We start from the raw sequence: 18585 nt of genomic DNA, 5'->3' as shown, positions 1-18585 counted from the left end.
TCTCCTTTAGTGGGTCTCTGTGTACTGTGAACTGTTAGAAAGTTTAAAGACGTGTGAAACCATCAACTGAAAAGGGACACACTTCCCTCCATTGGTACTGTGCATAGAGATCTGAACAAAAGGAAAGAGGGGAGAAGAAAGGCCCATGGGACGCTAGTGGGTAGAATCACATTTACCTTAGGAACTTCTCGTCGGATGCAGCCCCTCCCCCAACACTGACAAGATGCAGCAGCCATTGGGGATGGCAGTTAGCGGTTGGATTCCAGGTGGAATGTTGGTGTGTACCGCGAGGCTTGTTGTGGCTGTTGGATCCTAGGTAACCGGGCAGAGTTCTGTGGGTGGATCAGTGTGATGGAGGGGCTGCCGCCCTCTGTGGAGCTTGGCTTAGGTGTTTGGTCCGGGAATCTGTGTAAGTTCGAGATACTGCTGCTGCCCAAAGACCTGAGGTCACAGGTCAGTTTCCAGAACCTGAAAGGGCAGACAGTGGAAGATCTGCCTGTCATCAGCTTACTGGTGAGGCTCCGAGGTACTTTCAGACTTGCCCAGTCCTGGTGAAGTCAACTTTAGGGGAGACACGAAGAGAAGCTGGCCGAAAAGCTGGCTGAACGGATTGAGGAGAGATGCGAACACATGGATGAGAGATGTTCTGCTACAATGGAGAATACTGGCGTGGAGACAGCTGTAGAGGATACCAGGCTCAAAAGACATTCATGAGACATATTGAACCTCGCTGATACTGGCAGAAACATACGGAGTGCCAACGTGGACTTGAGGAAGTTCCTCAATTCTCTTCTCCAAGAACGGGTCCAAGGTCCCTGACGTCTGCAAGAGAAGAGATGGCAGAGAAGATCAAAACGCTCCTGTTCTTGGAAGAGGTCATGGGAATCCACACTTCCCAAGGGGCCTTCCCAAGCCATTCAGACCAGAATTCACCAAGCCCAGGTAAGCCTTTTCCCAGGTTTGGGCCTAGCTAGCAAGCACTTGCCTTCCCTCCCCTCCACACAGGCATCCATTTTGAAGGATCAGTAGCTGAGCTGCAATGAAGCCATTACGAGTAAAACAAGCCCCTCCTAGAATCAGAGTTCCTCCAGCTTCACACTCTGTGAACAACAGTGAACTCCTTAAAGGTCCAATAAACTTGGCTGAAATAGATAGGAATTGAATACTTAGCTCACACCTAGAAACGTTGGCCTTCCGCTAGATTCAGCAAATGTTGTGTTTATGTCTTCCCTGGGGTGAAGGGAGTGTGGTAAGAGAGGGGAATCTGACTGAACTTGAATCTGTATTAGGCCTCAATTTTTCAAGACAGTATAGGTAAATAGTACAAGTCAGAAAGAGAACTGTACTGTAAAAGTCGCCAATGATATAAAAGACACAGCTTATGTGGATCGTCTTTCACTTGAGTCAAGCCCCCGTGGGCACTATATCATGCGGGTGCAGACTTGGTTGCGTTAAATGGCTTTACCCAACATGATCGGATGATTAAGCGTTCTCATCACTGATAGAAGAACACCTGGTTCTCCATAGACTAGCATAATTGCAGCAGGGTTCTCCTAGCTAGAATGCCTCTAGGTGCTTTTGGATTCAAACCTACATGTATATATTTGGTTTCTTTCCTCTTGTATTTTCCTAGAGAGGGATGTTACCCCTTGAAATGCCAATATTGGCCAGTAGGTGTCATTGGGAGTAAAGGGCACCAATGCACAAGTGTATCCAAGTTTGGGGGTTATTTCAAGTTTCCAATAGTTATTTCATGGTTCCTGTTGGTTTCGGAGGCTTCAACCGTAAAGAGCCGACATGAACCCTTTAACAGTTTGGACTGCCAATTTGCATTCTATCTGTCTAGGTTTTCCGTCGAGCTGACAAAATGTTACCAAAATTGACAAGTCTGGCTTCTAGGTCGATTGAGTGTGTTTCAAAAAATAACTTCATTTTCGTATAACTCCCAAAACATGTAAATGAATTCTTTTAAACTTCTTAAAGACTGCAAATGATATATCAACACAATGTCAAAACAGGTGTATTCGGACCATCCCTCCCACCACGGCTGTATAGAAACAAAGAGCTAAGCAAATATCACATTTCTGTGAAATGTATCTGGATAGTGTTGATTCATCGATGCCCAGTTGGCAGAGAAGAAGTGCAACCTGCACTCACTCGCTCCCATGAACAGAGCAATGGAAACATCCACTCACCCAGCCCTTGGCACAGGACACTTGCCGAAGAGAGGTCTGTTACTTCCAAAGACAGGATGAGGCCTCAGGACACCTGGAAGCAGGAGAAGGCAAAGCAGGAAATGGAATCCAGTGAGGGTCTGACCCCTGGTGATGGAGCAACAAGGGTGAAACTCTGTTTAACTTGGACGCACACTCTCAAGCGGACAGGAGACATGGGATAGAAGGTGATGTGCTGAGATTTACAAGAGTGCACAGCAGATGCTTGGCTGACAGAACTCAAAGAAACCAGCGCAAAATATCCCCACAGTTGATTCGGAGTCCAAGATCCCAGCTGCCACATTTGAGGTAGCAGAGGCAACGTTCTGTGAGGGATAGGGCTACGAATGATGGCACACGCTGAGTCTCAGGGATCTGGAGTGCATTGTGGGATGTGGTGGGTCGAATCAAGAGAGCAAACCAAAATGTGTACCAATGATAAAGCATCAAAACTGGTCACGTGGTTGAGATTACCAATATGTCCCATGGCCACACCCAGTGCATCTGCAGGACCAGGGACCAATTGGGCATTTTGCCAATAGAGCACGTGTGGGGCTGAATCAGAGATATCGTTCATCTGGTCTGAGGGATCCAGGGGGCCTTGGTTTTGAAATCAGAATGAAAAGCCTTAGGATCTGCTACATTCATAACCTGGGCTGGGATTATGGTTTGGTTTGAGGCACAGGATGCGCAACAGCTGTGTGGTTGCTTTCGTGCACCCGTGCCACAAGGATGAGAGGACAAGGAAGAGTGGTCCAAGTCCACAGCGTTAGAAGAGGAAGCATTACCTACAGCCTTATCTCCCTAAAGCGGATGCTACATTTTGGATGGCACCAGCACGGTACGGCACCGAGGACACCAAGGTAGGTCTGCGGGATCATTCCAGCAGGCCCTGATATGTGACATCCATAGATATGCTTCCACTGGTGTTTCTGTAGACAGAGAAGCTCTGAGAAGAACTGCTTTCATTGGCACATTCCCGTGGAACTACAAAGCACAAGCGCACTCTCAGTTTGCTGTTTTGGAAACACTCCAAAATGACATAGAGCAGAATGCAGAGCTGAGAACCTTTAAAAGCTTCATTTCCACAAGAGGAAGTGTCCTGCGCACTTTCAGAATTGTGAGATAAGCATTATCAAAGTGAAGTTATGCAAATCGAAATAGTATTGGTTTTTCATCAAAACTAATGCAACAACAGCAATTGGAGATATACCAGACAACACACACAGGAACACGATATGGCATCAATGTCTAGGAGAAATTGTCCGCACAGAAATCCCATGGAATTGCGTAGAGCCAAAAGTCTAAAATTTTCACTTAACAAAGCCCTAGAAGTCCACATTACATACCTGATATTACCTGAGCAGTAGAGGTGAAGAAGTACAGTAAAAGAAACAGGAAGTACCATTTTCAGTTCCAAAGATATTGAAGGCTCAAAAGATAAGCTTTCAAACAACTAGACTGCAAAACGCTATCCAGACCATGTGTTGAAAATGGAGGTCAGGAAATCACTGAAAAACAACAGTGTCTCAGAATCACATAAGGCAGAATACCGGAAAAGGGGAAGAGAAAGTCTAAAGACGAGCCAAAAAATATCAGGAAACTCAATGGATGTGATAATATCAGGGCTAAAATTTAGTCGTAAGCAGACTAGATAATGCAGAGGGACGCATGAATGACTGTGAAGACATGGGATCAGAAAAACCTCGGTCAGAAGCAGACATAGGAAAGCAAGTGCAAAGCAATGTAAACATTGCTGTTGAACCCTGGGTTAAGACAGGGCATGAAAGACTAGAATTCATAAGGGTCCCAGATGGAAAAGCAAGAGATAAGGAAACAAAAAATGTCTGAAAATTTATCTGTAGAAAAATCAGACTGAAACTTCCTGAAAGCCAAGAAAGAATCATGTATGCGAATTCAGGAATTACACAGCATCCAAAGGAGGTGGAATCCCAATAGACCTACCAGCAGCTGTATGATTCAAATCAACAAAGCTCACGAATATCACAGTGATTTAAAATGCACCTGGAGGAAACAACATAGTCACAAGGGAACCTCAAGAGGGGATTCAGCTGATATCTCGGCAGCAATATTGCAGGAGAGGGAGGAGTGCCAGGACACAGACCATATCCTGAATGGCCAAATGCTGCCACCTAGGGGAGCCTATGCCACATGACCGCCAGTCCTAATAACGGCAGAGCTAGAAAATTCCACAAACGGGCAAATCTTAAAAGAATTCAGCAGTTCAAAACTTATCCTACAAGAATGGTTGAGAAATCTACCCTGAATAGAAAAGCAGCAAGATGAAATGGAAAGAAGAAACCATTATTGGAAATGCAAGAAGAGCAGGAGTGGCAAAGAAGAAACAAGAAGAAGGCAAGGAGGACATCAAAACCCTAAAGATGGGAGAGGGAAGCAGGAAATCATAGGTGATTGGAAGCACTCTCTTAAGTGAATCAGCTTATTTGACTCTCTGTTTCAAGCTTAAGGAGAGATGCATGGCCTGTCGTGTTTGCAATACAAGCGAGAAGCAGACCAACAAAGAATCAAACCAACAAGCAAACACCAAAATGGTACGGTTGGCTGATATTTACCAAGGGAACCATGATTATTCAAAAGAAAATACTTAAGGTGATGTCAAGGATCATTCAGCATGCATCGACCCATTATCGCGGCTTGCATGTACTCAGCACACTTGTATTCGGAGGCGTGCATTCATATTCGTAAATTTTGATTCATAAGAACATATCGTGACCTAACCCTAATGCCGATTTGGAATCAAATGGATTCCTAGTCCGTGATGTAGACTTGTATGTCTTCCAACAGGATGAAGGAATGCCATATTCTAGGCTACGTAGAGAAGAATTGTAAGAAGCCTATAACAAAGGCAAGTAGCTCTGCCAAAGTGTACTAAGAGCAAAAGAGACTGACAGCAAAGTGCACATTGGGGTTGGTTTCATTTCTTGGAATTTCAGCCCCCATGAAACCAATGGATCCATGTCCTGAGAGTGCGGGTGTTTCAGCAGAAATCAGGCGACGCATATGTATTCCGGGTGTACGGATATTATAGGAACATAAGTCTCCTTTAGTGGGTCTCTGTGTACTGTGAACTGTTAGAAAGTTTAAAGACGTGTGAAACCATCAACTGAAAAGGGACACACTTCCCTCCATTGGTACTGTGCATAGAGATCTGAACAAAAGGAAAGAGGGAAGAAGAAAGGCCCATGGGACGCTAGTGGGTAGAATCACATTTACCTTAGGAACTTCTCGTCGGATGCAGCCCCTCCCCCAACACTGACAAGATGCAGCAGCCATTGGGGATGGCAGTTAGCGGTTGGATTCCAGGTGGAATGTTGGTGTGTACCGCGAGGCTTGTTGTGGCTGTTGGATCCTAGGTAACCGGGCAGAGTTCTGTGGGTGGATCAGTGTGATGGAGGGGCTGCCGCCCTCTGTGGAGCTTGGCTTAGGTGTTTGGTCCGGGAAGCTGTGTAAGTTCGAGATACTGCTGCTGCCCAAAGACCTGAGTTCACAGGTCAGTTTCCAGAACCTGAAAGGGCAGACAGTGGAAGATCTGCCTGTCATCAGCTTACTGGTGAGGCTCCGAGGTACTTTCAGACTTGCCCAGTCCTGGTGAAGTCAACTTTAGGGGAGACACGAAGAGAAGCTGGCCGAAAAGCTGGCTGAACGGATTGAGGAGAGATGCGAACACATGGATGAAAGATGTCCTGCTACAATGGAGAATACTGACGTGGAGACAGCTGTAGAGGATACCAGGCTCAAAGGACATTCATGAGACATATTGAACCTCGCTGATACTGGCAGAAACATACGGAGTGCCAACGTGGACTTGAGGAAGTTCCTCAATTCTCTTCTCCAAGAACGGGTCCAAGGTCCCTGACGTCTGCAAGAGAAGAGATGGCAGAGATGATCAAAACGCTCCTGTTCTTGGAAGAGGTCATGGGAATCCACACTTCCCAAGGGGCCTTCCCAAGCCATTCAGACCAGAATTCACCAAGCCCAGGTAAGCCTTTTCCCAGGTTTGGGCCTAGCTAGCAAGCACTTGCCTTCCCTCCCCTCCACACAGGCATCCATTTTGAAGGATCAGTAGCTGAGCTGCAATGAAGCCATTACGAGTAAAACAAGCCCCTCCTAGAATCAGAGTTCCTCCAGCTTCACACTCTGTGAACAACAGTGAACTCCTTAAAGGTCCAATAAACTTGGCTGAAATAGATAGGAATTGAATACTTAGCTCACACCTAGAAACGATGGCCTTCCGCTAGATTCAGCAAATGTTGTGTTTATGTCTTCCCTGGGGTGAAGGGAGTGTGGTAAGAGAGGGGAATCTGACTGAACTTGAATCTGTATTAGGCCTCAATTTTTCAAGACAGTATAGTTAAATAGTACAAGTCAGAAAGAGAACTGTACTGTAAAAGTCGCCAATGATATAAAAGACACAGCTTATGTGGATCGTCTTTCACTTGAGTCAAGCCCCCGTGGGCACTATATCATGCGGGTGCAGACTTGGTTGCGTTAAATGGCTTTACCCAACATGATCGGATGATTAAGCGTTCTCATCACTGATAGAAGAACACCTGGTTCTCCATAGACTAGCATAATTGCAGCAGGGTTCTCCTAGCTAGAATGCCTCTAGGTGCTTTTGGATTCAAACCTACATGTATATATTTGGTTTCTTTCCTCTTGTATTTTCCTAGAGAGGGATGTTACCCCTTGAAATGCCAATATTGGCCAGTAGGTGTCATTGGGAGTAAAGGGCACCAATGCACAAGTGTATCCAAGTTTGGGGGTTATTTCAAGTTTCCAATAGTTATTTCATGGTTCCTGTTGGTTTCGGAGGCTTCAACCATAAAGAGCCGACATGAACCCTTTAACAGTTTGGACTGCCAATTTGCATTCTATCTGTCTAGGTTTTCCTTCGAGCTGACAAAATGTTACCAAAATTGACAAGTCTGGCTTCTAGGTCGATTGAGTGTGTTTCAAAAAATAACTTCATTTTCGTATAACTCCCAAAACATGTAAATGAATTCTTTTAAACTTCTTAAAGACTGCAAATGAGATATCAACACAATGTCAAAACAGGTGTATTCGGACCATCCCTCCCACCACGGCTGTATAGAAACAAAGAGCTAAGCAAATATCACATTTCTGTGAAATGTATCTGGATAGTGTTGATTCATCGATGCCCAGTTGGCAGAGAAGAAGTGCAACCTGCACTCACTCGCTCCCATGAACAGAGCAATGGAAACATCCACTCACCCAGCCCTTGGCACAGGACACTTGCCGAAGAGAGGTCTGTTACTTCCAAAGACAGGATGAGGCCTCAGGACACCTGGAAGCAGGAGAAGGCAAAGCAGGAAATGGAATCCAGTGAGGGTCTGACCCCTGGTGATGGAGCAACAAGGGTGAAACTCTGTTTAACTTGGACGCACACTCTCAAGCGGACAGGAGACATGGGATAGAAGGTGATGTGCTGAGATTTACAAGAGTGCACAGCAGATGCTTGGCTGACAGAACTCAAAGAAACCAGCGCAAAATATCCCCACAGTTGATTCGGAGTCCAAGATCCCAGCTGCCACATTTGAGGTAGCAGAGGCAACGTTCTTTGAGGGATAGGGCTACGAATGATGGCACACGCTGAGTCTCAGGGATCTGGAGTGCATTGTGGGATGTGGTGGGTCGAATCAAGAGAGCAAACCAAAATGTGTACCAATGATAAAGCATCAAAACTGGTCACGTGGTTGAGATTACCAATATGTCCCATGGCCACACCAAGTGCATCTGCAGGACCAGGGACCAATTGGGCATTTTGCCAATAGAGCACGTGTGGGGCTGAATCAGAGATATCGTTCATCTGGTCTGAGGGATCCAGGGGGCCTTGGTTTTGAAATCAGAATGAAAAGCCTTAGGATCTGCTACATTCATAACCTGGGCTGGGATTATGGTTAGGTTTGAGGCACAGGATGCGCAACAGCTGTGTGGTTGCCTTCGTGCACCCGTGCCACAAGGATGAGAGGACAAGGAAGAGTGGTCCAAGTCCACAGCGTTAGAAGAGGAAGCATTACCTACAGCATTATCTCCCTAAAGCGGATGCTACATTTTGGATGGCACCAGCACGGTACGGCACCGAGGACACCAAGGTAGGTCTGCGGGATCATTCCAGCAGGCCCTGATATGTGACATCCATAGATATGCTTCCACTGGTGTTTCTGTAGACAGAGAAGCTCTGAGAAGAACTGCTTTCATTGGGACATTCCCGTGGAACTACAAAGCACAAGCGCACTCTCAGTTTGCTGTTTTGGAAACACTCCAAAATGACATAGAGCAGAATGCAGAGCTGAGAACCTTTAAAAGCTTCATTTCCACAAGAGGAAGTGTCCTGCGCACTTTCAGAATTGTGAGATAAGCATTATCAAAATGAAGTTATGCAAATCGAAATAGTATTAGTTTTTCATCAAAACTAATGCAACAACAGCAATTGGAGATATACCAGACAACACACACAGGAACACGATATGGCATCAATGTCTAGGAGAAATTGTCCGCACAGAAATCCCATGGAATTGCGCAGAGCCAAAAGTCTAAAATTTTCACTTAACAAAGCCCTAGAAGTCCACATTACATACCTGATATTACCTGAGCAGTAGAGGTGAAGAAGTACAGTAAAAGAAACAGGAAGTACCATTTTCAGTTCCAAAGATATTGAAGGCCCAAAAGATAAGCTTTCAAACAACTAGACTGCAAAACGCTATCCAGACCATGTGTTGAAAATGGAGGTCAGGAAATCACTGAAAAACAACAGTGTCTCAGAATCACATAAGGCAGAATACCGGAAAAGGGGAAGAGAAAGTCTAAAGACGAGCCAAAAAATATCAGGAAACTCAATGGATGTGATAATATCAGGGCTAAAATTTAGTCGTAAGCAGACTAGATAATGCAGAGGGACGCGTGAATGACTGTGAAGACATGGGATCAGAAAAACCTCGGTCAGAAGCAGACATAGGAAAGCAAGTGCAAAGCAATGTAAACATTGCTGTTGAACCCTGGGTTAAGACAGGGCATGAAAGACTAGAATTCATAAGGGTCCCAGATGGAAAAGCAAGAGATAAGGAAACAAAAAATGTCTGAAAATTTATCTGTAGAAAAATCAGACTGAAACTTCCTGAAAGCCAAGAAAGAATCATGTATGCGAATTCAGGAATTACACAGCATCCAAAGGAGGTGGAATCCCAATAGACCTACCAGCAGCTGTATGATTCAAATCAACAAAGCTCACGAATATCACAGTGATTTAAAATGCACCTGGAGGAAACAACATAGTCACAAGGGAACCTCAAGAGGGGATTCAGCTGATATCTCGGCAGCAATATTGCAGGAGAGGGAGGAGTGCCAGGACACAGACCATATCCTGAATGGCCAAATGCTGCCACCTAGGGGAGCCTATGCCACATGACCGCCAGTCCTAATAACGGCAGAGCTAGAAAATTCCACAAACCGGCAAATCTTAAAAGAATTCAGCAGTTCAAAACTTATCCTACAAGAATGGTTGAGAAATCTACCCTGAATAGAAAAGCAGCAAGATGAAATGGAAAGAAGAAACCATTATTGGAAATGCAAGAAGAGCAGGAGTGGCAAAGAAGAAACAAGAAGAAGGCAAGGAGGACATCAAAACCCTAAAGATGGGAGAGGGAAGCAGGAAATCATAGGTGATTGGAAGCACTCTGTTAAGTGAATCAGCTTATTTGACTCTCTGTTTCATGCTTAAGGAGAGATGCATGGCCTGTCGTGTTTGCAATACAAGCGAGAAGCAGACCAACAAAGAATCAAACCAACAAGCAAACACCAAAATGGTACGGTTGGCTGATATTTACCAAGGGAACCATGATTATTCAAAAGAAAATACTTAAGGTGATGTCAAGGATCATTCAGCATGCATCGACCCATTATCGCGGCTTGCATGTACTCAGCACACTTGTATTCGGAGGCGTGCATTCATATTCGTAAATTTTGATTCATAAGAACATATCGTGACCTAACCCTAATGCCGATTTGGAATCAAATGGATTCCTAGTCCGTGATGTAGACTTGTATGTCTTCCAACAGGATGAAGGAATGCCATATTCTAGGCTACGTAGAGAAGAATTGTAAGAAGCCTATAACAAAGGCAAGTAGCTCTGCCAAAGTGTACTAAGAGCAAAAGAGACTGACAGCAAAGTGCACATTGGGGTTGGTTTCATTTCTTGGAATTTCAGCCCCCATGAAACCAATGGATCCATGTCCTGAGAGTGCGGGTGTTTCAGCAGAAATCAGGCGACGCATATGTATTCCGGGTGTACGGATATTATAGGAACATAAGTCTCCTTTAGTGGGTCTCTGTGTACTGTGAACTGTTAGAAAGTTTAAAGACGTGTGAAACCATCAACTGAAAAGGGACACACTTCCCTCCATTGGTACTGTGCATAGAGATCTGAACAAAAGGAAAGAGGGAAGAAGAAAGGCCCATGGGACGCTAGTGGGTAGAATCACATTTACCTTAGGAACTTCTCGTCGGATGCAGCCCCTCCCCCAACACTGACAAGATGCAGCAGCCATTGGGGATGGCAGTTAGCGGTTGGATTCCAGGTGGAATGTTGGTGTGTACCGCGAGGCTTGTTGTGGCTGTTGGATCCTAGGTAACCGGGCAGAGTTCTGTGGGTGGATCAGTGTGATGGAGGGGCTGCCGCCCTCTGTGGAGCTTGGCTTAGGTGTTTGGTCCGGGAAGCTGTGTAAGTTCGAGATACTGCTGCTGCCCAAAGACCTGAGGTCACAGGTCAGTTTCCAGAACCTGAAAGGGCAGACAGTGGAAGATCTGCCTGTCATCAGCTTACTGGTGAGGCTCCGAGGTACTTTCAGACTTGCCCAGTCCTGGTGAAGTCAACTTTAGGGGAGACACGAAGAGAAGCTGGCCGAAAAGCTGGCTGAACGGATTGAGGAGAGATGCGAACACATGGATGAGAGATGTCCTGCTACAATGGAGAATACTGGCGTGGAGACAGCTGTAGAGGATACCAGGCTCAAAAGACATTCATGAGACATATTGAACCTCGCTGATACTGGCAGAAACATACGGAGTGCCAACGTGGACTTGAGGAAGTTCCTCAATTCTCTTCTCCAAGAACGGGTCCAAGGTCCCTGACGTGTGCAAGAGAAGAGATGGCCGAGATGATCAAAACGCTCCTGTTCTTGGAAGAGGTCATGGGAATCCACACTTCCCAAGGGGCCTTCCCAAGCCATTCAGACCAGAATTCACCAAGCCCAGGTAAGCCTTTTCCCAGGTTTGGGCCTAGCTAGCAAGCACTTGCCTTCCCTCCCCTCCACACAGGCATCCATTTTGAAGGATCAGTAGCTGAGCTGCAATGAAGCCATTACGAGTAAAACAAGCCCCTCCTAGAATCAGAGTTCCTCCAGCTTCACACTCTGTGAACAACAGTGAACTCCTTAAAGGTCCAATAAACTTGGCTGAAATAGATAGGAATTGAATACTTAGCTCACACCTAGAAACGATGGCCTTCCGCTAGATTCAGCAAATGTTGTGTTTATGTCTTCCCTGGGGTGAAGGGAGTGTGGTAAGAGAGGGGAATCTGACTGAACTTGAATCTGTATTAGGCCTCAATTTTTCAAGACAGTATAGGTAAATAGTACAAGTCAGAAAGAGAACTGTACTGTAAAAGTCGCCAATGATATAAAAGACACAGCTTATGTGGATCGTCTTTCACTTGAGTCAAGCCCCCGTGGGCACTATATCATGCGGGTGCAGACTTGGTTGCGTTAAATGGCTTTACCCAACATGATCGGATGATTAAGCGTTCTCATCACTGATAGAAGAACACCTGGTTCTCCATAGACTAGCATAATTGCAGCAGGGTTCTCCTAGCTAGAATGCCTCTAGGTGCTTTTGGATTCAAACCTACATGTATATATTTGGTTTCTTTCCTCTTGTATTTTCCTAGAGAGGGATGTTACCCCTTGAAATGCCAATATTGGCCAGTAGGTGTCATTGGGAGTAAAGGGCACCAATGCACAAGTGTATCCAAGTTTGGGGGTTATTTCAAGTTTCCAATAGTTATTTCATGGTTCCTGTTGGTTTCGGAGGCTTCAACCGTAAAGAGCCGACATGAACCCTTTAACAGTTTGGACTGCCAATTTGCATTCTATCTGTCTAGGTTTTCCGTCGAGCTGACAAAATGTTACCAAAATTGACAAGTCTGGCTTCTAGGTCGATTGAGTGTGTTTCAAAAAATAACTTCATTTCCGTATAACTCCCAAAACATGTAAATGAATTCTTTTAAACTTCTTAAAGACTGCAAATGAGATATCAACACAATGTCAAAACAGGTGTATTCGGACCATCCCTCCCACCACGGCTGTATAGAAACAAAGAGCTAAGCAAATATCACATTTCTGTGAAATGTATCTGGATAGTGTTGATTCATCGATGCCCAGTTGGCAGAGAAGAAGTGCAACCTGCACTCACTCGCTCCCATGAACAGAGCAATGGAAACATCCACTCACCCAGCCCTTGGCACAGGACACTTGCCGAAGAGAGGTCTGTTACTTCCAAAGACAGGATGAGGCCTCAGGACACCTGGAAGCAGGAGAAGGCAAAGCAGGAAATGGAATCCAGTGAGGGTCTGACCCCTGGTGATGGAGCAACAAGGGTGAAACTCTGTTTAACTTGGACGCACACTCTCAAGCGGACAGGAGACATGGGATAGAAGGTGATGTGCTGAGATTTACAAGAGTGCACAGCAGATGCTTGGCTGACAGAACTCAAAGAAACCAGCGCAAAATATCCCCACAGTTGATTCGGAGTCCAAGATCCCAGCTGCCACATTTGAGGTAGCAGAGGCAACGTTCTGTGAGGGATAGGGCTACGAATGATGGCACACGCTGAGTCTCAGGGATCTGGAGTGCATTGTGGGATGTGGTGGGTCGAAGCAAGAGAGCAAACCAAAATGTGTTCCAATGATAAAGCATCAAAACTGGTCACGTGGTTGAGATTACCAATATGTCCCATGGCCACACCCAGTGCATCTGCAGGACCAGGGACCAATTGGGCATTTTGCCAATAGAGCACGTGTGGGGCTGAATCAGAGATATCGTTCATCTGGTCTGAGGGATCCAGGGGGCCTTGGTTTTGAAATCAGAATGAAAAGCCTTAGGATCTGCTACATTCATAACCTGGGCTGGGATTATGTTTAGGTTTGAGGCACAGGATGCGCAACAGCTGTGTGGTTGCCTTCGTGCACCCGTGCCACAAGGATGAGAGGACAAGGAAGAGTGGTCCAAGTCCACAGCGTTAGAAGAGGAAGCATTACCTACAGCCTTATCTCCCTAAAGCGGATGCTACATTTTGGATGGCACCAGCACGGTACGGCACCGAGGACACCAAGGTAGGTCTGCGGGATCATTCCAGCAGGCCCTGATATGTGACATCCATAGATATGCTTCCACTGGTGTTTCTGTAGACAGAGAAGCTCTGAGAAGAACTGCTTTCATTGGGACATTCCCGTGGAACTACAAAGCACAAGCGCACTCTCAGTTTGCTGTTTTGGAAACACTCCAAAATGACATAGAGCAGAATGCAGAGCTGAGAACCTTTAAAAGCTTCATTTCCACAAGAGGAAGTGTCCTGCGCACTTTCAGAATTGTGAGATAAGCATTATCAAAATGAAGTTATGCAAATCGAAATAGTATTGGTTTTTCATCAAAACTAATGCAACAACAGCAATTGGAGATATACCAGACAACACACACAGGAACACGATATGGCATCAATGTCTAGGAGAAATTGTCCGCACAGAAATCCCATGGAATTGCGTAGAGCCAAAAGTCTAAAATTTTCACTTAACAAAGCCCTAGAAGTCCACATTACATACCTGATATTACCTGAGCAGTAGAGGTGAAGAAGTACAGTAAAAGAAACAGGAAGTACCATTTTCAGTTCCAAAGATATTGAAGGCCCAAAAGATAAGCTTTCAAACAACTAGACTGCAAAACGCTATCCAGACCATGTGTTGAAAACGGAGGTCAGGAAATCACTGAAAAACAACAGTGTCTCAGAATCACATAAGGCAGAATACCGGAAAAGGGGAAGAGAAAGTCTAAAGACGAGCCAAAAAATATCAGGAAACTCAATGGATGTGATAATATCAGGGCTAAAATTTAGTCGTAAGCAGACTAGATAATGCAGAGGGACGCGTGAATGACTGTGAAGACATGGGATCAGAAAAACCTCGGTCAGAAGCAGACATAGGAAAGCAAGTGCAAAGCAATGTAAACATTGCTGTTGAACCCTGGGTTAAGACAGGGCATGAAAGACTAGAATTCATAAGGGTCCCAGATGGAAAAGCAAGAGATAAGGAAACAAAAAATGTCTGAAAATTTATCTGTAGAAAAATCAGACTGAAACTTCCTGAAAGCCAAGAAAGAATCATGTATGCGAATTCAGGAATTACACAGCATCCAAAGGAGGTGGAATCCCAATAGACCTACCAGCAGCTGTATGATTCAAATCAGCAAAGCTCACGAATATCACAGTGATTTAAAATGCACCTGGAGGAAACAACATAGTCACAAGGGAACCTCAAGAGGGGATTCAGCTGATATCTCGGCAGCAATATTGCAGGAGAGGGAGGAGTGCCAGGACACAGACCATATCCTGAATGGCCAAATGCTGCCACCTAGGGGAGCCTATGCCACATGACCGCCAGTCCTAATAACGGCAGAGCTAGAAATTTCCACAAACCGGCAAATCTTAAAGAATTCAGCAGTTCAAAACTTATCCTACAAGAATGGTTGAGAAATCTACCCTGAATAGAAAAGCAGCAAGATGAAATGGAAAGAAGAAACCATTATTGGAATTGCAAGAAGAGCAGGAGTGGCAAAGAAGAAACAAGAAGAAGGCAAGGAGGACATCAAAACCCTAAAGATGGGAGAGGGAAGCAGGAAATCATAGGTGATTGGAAGCACTCTCTTAAGTGAATCAGCTTATTTGACTCTCTGTTTCAAGCTTAAGGAGAGATGCATGGCCTGTCCTGTTTGCAATACAAGCGAGAAGCAGACCAACAAAGAATCAAACCAACAAGCAAACACCAAAATGGTACGGTTGGCTGATATTTACCAAGGGAACCATGATTATTCAAAAGAAAATACTTAAGGTGATGTCAAGGATCATTCAGCATGCATCGACCCATTATCGCGGCTTGCATGTACTCAGCACACTTGTATTCGGAGGCGTGCATTCATATTCGTAAATTTTGATTCATAAGAACATATCGTGACCTAACCCTAATGCCGATTTGGAATCAAATGGATTCCTAGTCCGTGATGTAGACTTGTATGTCTTCCAACAGGATGAAGGAATGCCATATTCTAGGCTACGTAGAGAAGAATTGTAAGAAGCCTATAACAAAGGCAAGTAGCTCTGCCAAAGTGTACTAAGAGCAAAAGAGACTGACAGCAAAGTGCACATTGGGGTTGGTTTCATTTCTTGGAATTTCAGCCCCCATGAAACCAATGGATCCATGTCCTGAGAGTGCGGGTGTTTCAGCAGAAATCAGGCGACGCATATGTGTTCCGGGTGTACGGATATTATAGGAACATAAGTCTCCTTTAGTGGGTCTCTGTGTACTGTGAACTGTTAGAAAGTTTAAAGACGTGTGAAACCATCAACTGAAAAGGGACACACTTCCCTCCATTGGTACTGTGCATAGAGATCTGAACAAAAGGAAAGAGGGAAGAAGAAAGGCCCATGGGACGCTAGTGGGTAGAATCACATTTACCTTAGGAACTTCTCGTCGGATGCAGCCCCTCCCCCAACACTGACAAGATGCAGCAGCCATTGGGGATGGCAGTTAGCGGTTGGATTCCAGGTGGAATGTTGGTGTGTACCGCGAGGCTTGTTGTGGCTGTTGGATCCTAGGTAACCGGGCAGAGTTCTGTGGGTGGATCAGTGTGATGGAGGGGCTGCCGCCCTCTGTGGAGCTTGGCTTAGGTGTTTGGTCCGGGAAGCTGTGTAAGTTCGAGATACTGCTGCTGCCCAAAGACCTGAGGTCACAGGTCAGTTTCCAGAACCTGAAAGGGCAGACAGTGGAAGATCTGCCTGTCATCAGCTTACTGGTGAGGCTCCGAGGTACTTTCAGACTTGCCCAGTCCTGGTGAAGTCAACTTTAGGGGAGACACGAAGAGAAGCTGGCCGAAAAGCTGGCTGAACGGATTGAGGAGAGATGCGAACACATGGATGAGAGATGTTCTGCTACAATGGAGAATACTGGCGTGGAGACAGCTGTAGAGGATACCAGGCTCAAAAGACATTCATGAGACATATTGAACCTCGCTGATACTGGCAGAAACATACGGAGTGCCAACGTGGACTTGAGGAAGTTCCTCAATTCTCTTCTCCAAGAACGGGTCCAAGGTCCCTGACGTCTGCAAGAGAAGAGATGGCAGAGATGATCAAAACGCTCCTGTTCTTGGAAGAGGTCATGAGAATCCACACTTCCCAAGGGGCCTTCCCAAGCCATTCAGACCAGAATTCACCAAGCCCAGGTAAGCCTTTTCCCAGGTTTGGGCCTAGCTAGCAAGCACTTGCCTTCCCTCCCCTCCACACAGGCATCCATTTTGAAGGATCAGTAGCTGAGCTGCAATGAAGCCATTACGAGTAAAACAAGCCCCTCCTAGAATCAGAGTTCCTCCAGCTTCACACTCTGTGAACAACAGTGAACTCCTTAAAGGTCCAATAAACTTGGCTGAAATAGATAGGAATTGAATACTTAGCTCACACCTAGAAACGATGGCCTTCCGCTAGATTCAGCAAATGTTGTGTTTATGTCTTCCCTGGGGTGAAGGGAGTGTGGTAAGAGAGGGGAATCTGACTGAACTTGAATCTGTATTAGGCCTCAATTTTTCAAGACAGTATAGGTAAATAGTACAAGTCAGAAAGAGAACTGTACTGTAAAAGTCGCCAATGATATAAAAGACACAGCTTATGTGGATCGTCTTTCACTTGAGTCAAGCCCCCGTGGGCACTATATCATGCGGGTGCAGACTTGGTTGCGTTAAATGGCTTTACCCAACATGATCGGATGATTAAGCGTTCTCATCACTGATAGAAGAACACCTGGTTCTCCATAGACTAGCATAATTGCAGCAGGATTCTCCTAGCTAGAATGCCTCTAGGTGCTTTTGGATTCAAACCTACATGTATATATTTGGTTTCTTTCCTCTTGTATTTTCCTAGAGAGGGATGTTACCCCTTGAAATGCCAATATTGGCCAGTAGGTGTCATTGGGAGTAAAGGGCACCAATGCACAAGTGTATCCAAGTTTGGGGGTTATTTCAAGTTTCCAATAGTTATTTCATGGATCCTGTTGGTTTCGGAGGCTTCAACCGTAAAGAGCCGACATGAACCCTTTAACAGTTTGGACTGCCAATTTGCATTCCATCTGTCTAGGTTTTCCGTCGAGCTGACAAAATGTTACCAAAATTGACAAGTCTGGCTTCTAGGTCGATTGAGTGTGTTTCAAAAAATAACTTCATTTTCGTATAACTCCCAAAACATGTAAATGAATTCTTTTAAACTTCTTAAAGACTGAAAATGAGATATCAACACAATGTCAAAACAGGTGTATTCGGACCATCCCTCCCACCACGGCTGTATAGAAACAAAGAGCTAAGCAAATATCACATTTCTGTGAAATGTATCTGGATAGTGTTGATTCATCGATGCCCAGTTGGCAGAGAAGAAGTGCAACCTGCACTCACTCGCTCCCATGAACAGAGCAATGGAAACATCCACTCACCCAGCCCTTGGCACAGGACACTTGCCGAAGAGAGGTCTGTTACTTCCAAAGACAGGATGAGGCCTCAGGACACCTGGAAGCAGGAGAAGGCAAAGCAGGAAATGGAATCAAGTGAGGGTCTGACCCCTGGTGATGGAGCAACAAGGGTGAAACTCTGTTTAACTTGGACGCACACTCTCAAGCGGACAGGAGACATGGGATAGAAGGTGATGTGCTGAGATTTACAAGAGTGCACAGCAGATGCTTGGCTGACAGAACTCAAAGAAACCAGCGCAAAATATCCCCACAGTTGATTCGGAGTCCAAGATCCCAGCTGCCACATTTGAGGTAGCAGAGGCAACGTTCTGTGAGGGATAGGGCTACGAATGATGGCACACGCTGAGTCTCAGGGATCTGGAGTGCATTGTGGGATGTGGTGGGTCGAAGCAAGAGAGCAAACCAAAATGTGTACCAATGATAAAGCATCAAAACTGGTCACGTGGTTGAGATTACCAATATGTCCCATGGCCACACCC

General features: G+C 45.4%; 1 long non-coding RNA gene across 1 annotated transcript in view; it reads right to left on the bottom strand.

The window, feature by feature from the left end:
• Positions 1 to 5960: 5960 nt before the first annotated feature.
• LOC140695286 (uncharacterized) overlaps positions 5961 to 18585 on the bottom strand; it is a 41927-nt gene continuing 29302 nt past the window's right edge. Inside the window, exon 3 of the long non-coding RNA XR_012070977.1 lies at positions 5961 to 6114. This is a non-coding gene — a long non-coding RNA (uncharacterized lncRNA). The remainder of the gene's footprint in view (positions 6115 to 18585) is intronic.

The sequence above is a fragment of the Vicugna pacos genome, unplaced genomic scaffold, assembly GCF_048564905.1.
Source record: "Vicugna pacos unplaced genomic scaffold, VicPac4 scaffold_193, whole genome shotgun sequence".
Taxonomy (NCBI): domain Eukaryota; kingdom Metazoa; phylum Chordata; class Mammalia; order Artiodactyla; family Camelidae; genus Vicugna; species Vicugna pacos.
This window is presented reverse-complemented; position numbering and strand designations above follow the sequence as displayed.